The 5,651-nt window shown below is 36.8% G+C and overlaps 1 pseudogene; it reads right to left on the bottom strand.

Moving 5' to 3' along the window:
* Positions 1-5,174: 5,174 nt before the first annotated feature.
* LOC111756109 (U4 spliceosomal RNA) lies at positions 5,175-5,328 on the bottom strand (annotated as a pseudogene).
* Between the last annotated feature and the right edge of the window lie 323 nt (positions 5,329-5,651).

Raw genomic sequence — 5,651 nt, 5'->3', positions numbered from 1 at the left:
TTCCTTCTTTCTTGGCTGGGCCGGTCAAGCACCTGGATCACTGAGCATTCTCGTGACAATCCCAGGAACAAACTCTCTAGGCTCTGCCATTCTGGAACACTGTGTCCTGGGGCTGTCTTCTCAAAAGCTAAGTCTTTCATCTTATGATGTCCTCAGGCCATTTGTTACATTGTGCTGTTTCTTCTCAGCAACCAAGTTCTCCTCTGCTCTGTCTTTGCAGTCCACAGCTTTACAAAAGCTACCTTTCTGGCCAAACTCAAAATGTTTTAAATGATTTGGTTACTTTGGTGTTGATGTTGATGTTGGCTAAAAGCCTCAAATAGTAACCATACCACTTCTCTGTTTGAAACTGTCTCAAACTTTCTTCTATGAGATTACAGTCCACCACCTTTAATCTCCATCTCAGACAGTCTCTTGATACAAGCAAAATGCAGACAAACTTTCTGCCAAAGCATAACAACACATTATCTGGAGTCCAACAACCAACACAGTTCTTCCTAGCAGAAACCTTCTGAAGCTGGTTTTTACTGGTAGCATTTCTATCAGCATTCTGATCTTCTGAATTCTGGTCTCATCAAGTGCAGCTTAAGGCATTCCAGGACTTCTTCTTCAGATAGCATCTCTAAACCTTTCTGGAATGTTCTCACAAGCAAGCCAAAGGTTTCTCAATCACATGTTTAGGTCACCAATGGCTCCACTCCGGTACCAAATTTTGTCTTAGTCAGTTTCTTATTGCAGAGACAAAATACCCAATACCCAAAGTTAATGGAGGAAAAGTTTATTGTAGCTCACAGTTTATAGAGGTTTCAGTTCATAGTTGGCTGGCTCCAAGACAGAGTGGTGTATCAGATGGGTATCACAGAAGACAAACAGTTCATGGCAAGCACCCGGCAGCAAGCAGTGAAGTAGTGAATCAGGTAGGAGTAACAACAGCCCCTATCTGTCCCTTTTGATTCCTCCCCCATTTTTTAAATGCTGTAGTTGCTTTCATTTTTGTTTTGTTTGTATGTTTCATATTTTGAGGTATATAGCTAAAAAAAGTTTCATGAAAAAAAATGAAGACTGAACCCTAAAAGTTACTAAAAGTTATCCTAAATTATGTTAGTACTACAAGATTTGCTAGATTTGGTCTCTTTGTATATAAATATTCTAAAGTTGTATACCTATATATGTTAGTGATATATTACTATTAAGTCGGGTTATTTGGTGGTGAAGCACTAGGTTGCTGAAAGTGTTATGCTTTAACCTGTATTGTTATGTTGTTATGCCCCCTTTTATCTCGTCCTCTCCCTTATTCATTAAAAAATTATTTAATATTTTAAATTTCTTTTTTTAAACTAAGGGGAAAAATAAAAAAATCTATCAGGATATATTATAGTAAATTTTTTGATTTCCTATCAACTTGAAGTCCTGTAATACCCCCGTAATCTTGTTTTGACTGATTAGACTCTATTTTGCTCTGTATGAAAGTATCAAGTATCAGAGTATAGGCAACTACTTTGAAGGCAATAAGATTCACTATGATGCCCATTCTGGTCTGACTATTATCCTCTTTTGAGGTTCTGTAAGATTTACAATGTTTAGGTTTTATTGGCCTTGTTCTCTACTGTTTTGTTCAACTTTATAATACCTAATGAGATAGACAATTCTTCTTAAGGAAGCAAGAGGCATTATGGTAAGCATTGTTGATAACCTTGTACTCTGTTTTTACATCATGTGCTATGTCTGTCCTTGGTTTTGCCTGACAGCTTTGTTTTATCATGCTTGATTTTATTCTCTTACAAAAAAAAGTAAGATCTAAGGGAGCAATAAAACCCAAAATGTGTAAATTTGGTTGTAATAAAGAGAGGGGGAAAAAAGTGCCCTAAAGGATACAACAGCAAGGGTGTTTAGGTGTGTTAAATAGAAGACCATATTAATATTTTTGATTGGATTACTGAACACAACTGTTTGCAGTCTCACTGTTTGAATGTTCACTTTGTATGCTTTGATCCTGTGACCTGAAACACTGTTTCTAAGATAATAGCATGTAATCTATTAACTGGTGATAGCTTACTGTTTTTTTTTTTTTTTTTGTAGTTCTGAATTACTTGTACCCTTACACTGTTTTGTTCTGTTCTGCTTTTTTTCTCTTTTTCCTTTTAAATAAAAAAAGATATATTACTATGGTATATACATTAGGGTATGTAGTTACGTACACATAATATTATGTCAAGTATAGTATTATGTTACTACATGTGTTGTGTGTGTGCATAATGTCACACATACAGATATAATAGTAATAGCATTATACAAATATAATACAGTAAAATGGGTAAATGAATTTAATTTAAATCAGAATTAACTCATAATGATAGAGGTTTAATATCAGATTCTTTTTGCTGGAAGTTATTAGTTTGACTAAGAACTACTTTCCTGTCAAGGCAGTAAGAGAAAAGTTACCATCCTACACAAAAGGACTGGGAGAAAGTGAATTTGAGCACCCTCTTTACAGTTTTCATGTTTTTTTTGGGTAGTTCTATTGATTGAGATAAGTATTTACCCAGATGTATTTTGTGCCTTAGCAAGTCAAGCTGCCTCTGCTTTACAAGACATATAAGGATATGTTTTACTTTGTTTTCTTGCAACAGGTTTACCAAGCATAAAGAAGGAATATTCTTGGAGTATTTGTTAGAATATCACTGACAATTTCACTTATATTAAGGTACTTGTTTCAGAAAACTTCCCAAAATGACTAAGCCCTCACATATTTGTGGCTCTTTTGGTAATAGTGAGTTTTCTGACTAAATAAGATTTCACTTTTAAAGATACTGATGCTTATGAGAAGATATTTAATAATAATATATATTATATAACTAAACCCATGATGTTCTTTGAGAACAAATTACAGTATCTAATGAAGCACGGTGTATGTGCATAGTTTAAATTATTGAATTAGGCCTAAATGGGACCAAATATGAGATGCAATTATCCATTATGAAGTGGATTTTTGTGTTTAAATATTAATTATCTGTCAGTGTGATTTTCAGTTTGTCTTTAGTTACTTACAGGGCATAAACTTTGCTTAGAATTACTAGACATTGCAGTATACATTGAAAGATGCATTCAGCAGAAAAGTGGGGAATATCTTGGCAGTCCACGTGACAATGGATTGAAGTAAAAGACCTTCAATGAACAGCCCAATTTATGGAGGCTCTCTACCCTCATCTCTAACAGAACAAAGCAGCCCAGGTCAGAATGCTGTAGAGCTAAACAATTCAACTTTTCCTCCAGAATAAATACAGCAGGCTACTAGCATTCTAAAGAAATCATTTGACAGTGATTTTCTTAAAGGCAGCTATGAACTCTTGTAGTTATGCATCATGAAATCTGTTGGCATGGCAGCTTTTGCTAGAGAAAGCAAAATGAGCAAGAAACAAATTCAGCTTAGTTCCTACAACTACTGTGGTTAGTTAAGCTTGAGTGATGATGCAAACACATAAATCCAGACTCAATCCGGAGTCTCCCTTTTGTCCCCAGACTGATCCCTCAGTGCAGAGGACAGTGTCCATCCTAGTTCCACGATAGACTCTGCCTTTGCGCTGCCTCACCTTGTAGTCAAGTACCTCTGGACTTTCCAATCAGTCCTAGAGGTCTGATTTTTTTCAGTGAATCTTCTTTAATGCTGTGGCCTGCTCAAGGAGCAGGGTCTGAGAGGAGGCAATGGAAGATTAATAAGACACTATAGATACATACAAAAAGGAAAGCTGGGACCTGACCTCTCTTATGGGGAGGGATTTACAATGTCCCAGCCCCAGTGTCTTTATTTATGCCAAGTAAAGAAATGAAAAAAAAAAAAAAAAAAAAAAAGAGAAAAACAAAAAAAGCACAGGATAAGGTCCACAGTGCCAGGTCTCAGCATTTTTCTGAGAATACCAAAAGCAAAACGTTCTCAAAGCTATCTGTACTACAGTTAACAAGGAAGGACACCAAGGCCAGACACCTGTTGATATGCTACTGAGCTAGAGGTCAGCTTGTTTACACAGTCTGCCTCCAGCATTCCACATCCTTGGGACTCCCTTTGCTGAGTCTTAAGGAGCTTGAGGGCCTCAAGCTCAGCTGTGGTTCAATCACTCCCTACACTTTAATTTTGTGTTTTTAAAGTCTCCATTTGAAGAATTTTCTAGGTATAGTTATAGGGTAGACCCTATAACTCCAGTCTTATGCCTGGACTGAACACATCAAAACTAGCATGTATCACTTTGTAAATACACTTAAGTGCTCAAGCAGTGTTCCTTTCATGTCACTATAATCTAATTAAATCATCTTATTAAAGACCTGTGGGCTGGCAGGAAATTTACCTCACTGGAATCCCAGAGTCTTACACACCATAAAATATTCACAGTAGTCCCTCTTTCATGGGCACTGTGGGGCCTGCCAAGATGTCTATGCCCTGGCTAACTTGGGAATGTGGTGGCCCTTTCTCTCCAAGCCTTGTGTATCCCATGGGTCACCCCATCTGCCCTTTTCCTCTACCAAAGCCACCCGCTTCTCTAAGCTTTGGGGAAATGAAAGCAAGAAGGTCGAGCTACATATGAGACATTTGTCAATTTGGCCCTTCCTTGAAGCAGGAAAACACAGAAGCTGGTAGGGTAAGGAGTGAGGAATAATAATAATGATGATGATAACAAACAGCAAGAACATGTGACATGATCACCTATTATCTCACAGGCAATCAGGATGTTCCATAGAGTGCTTTCTAGGTGAGGTTCATTTACATCTGCATATTAATAATAACATTTCTCCTCTTCTCCTGCAGGATAGCAGGATTCATTCATTCATTGTTTTAGAATGATCAAAGGGATTACTGGGACATTTTTTGCCTGTACATAAGATTTAAAGAGGCTAGGTTATATGAATATGAGAAAACAGTAGTTAACATGAACTCAAGAAATATTCTGTATAGCCCAAAACATAAGCTAGATTTTTGAAATCCCTTAATATTTACTCAGACTTACATCAATCAGATGTTTTTATGATAAACCTAAGTTTCTCTCACCACAATGTCTAGAAATTCCCTTTGCCTTAAGGAAATCTGTCTGTTCCTTGAGTCTTAATACTTGCTTAGGTAAACTGCTAACAGACAGGTACAAATTGAGGCAGTCACTCTCCACAGGGCTGCTCGCCACATGTAAGTGCAGCACCTTGCAAGGAAGATCTGCCACTTGTTCTTGGGCACAGGAAGCTGCTAAAAGTACTGCAGATTACAGATGGTCATTTATTTTCAATTAGCAATAATTGTACCTTGGACAAACCTCATTGGCCACGATACTGCCACTGCACAAATTAATAATAAACTTTGCTTGAACTGGTTTTATTTAATATCTTCCTTATGCAAGAAATCACATGGCTCAGCGACTTTTCAGTAAAAACACAATTTCTTAGTCAATTTCACAAAGATATTCTTCTGGACTTATTTCTTCCTAGTTCTAAATTTTATGCTGATTGTGGAAATGAGTGTTTAATCAGAAGTAGGAGACAAAACTAGATATTATTCTAAATAGCTTGTGCTTGGTTTTAGTATCTGATGGTTCCTACTTTCTCCAATTATCTATGAATAGTACATTTTATGTTCTCAACACCCTGAGTTTCTTGTGAGAAATAGCAGTACC

The sequence above is a fragment of the Cavia porcellus genome, unplaced genomic scaffold (genome assembly GCF_034190915.1).
Source record: "Cavia porcellus strain 051 isolate PalLab524CR breed Dunkin Hartley unplaced genomic scaffold, mCavPor4.1 scaffold_30, whole genome shotgun sequence".
NCBI lineage: Eukaryota > Metazoa > Chordata > Mammalia > Rodentia > Caviidae > Cavia > Cavia porcellus.
This window is presented reverse-complemented; position numbering and strand designations above follow the sequence as displayed.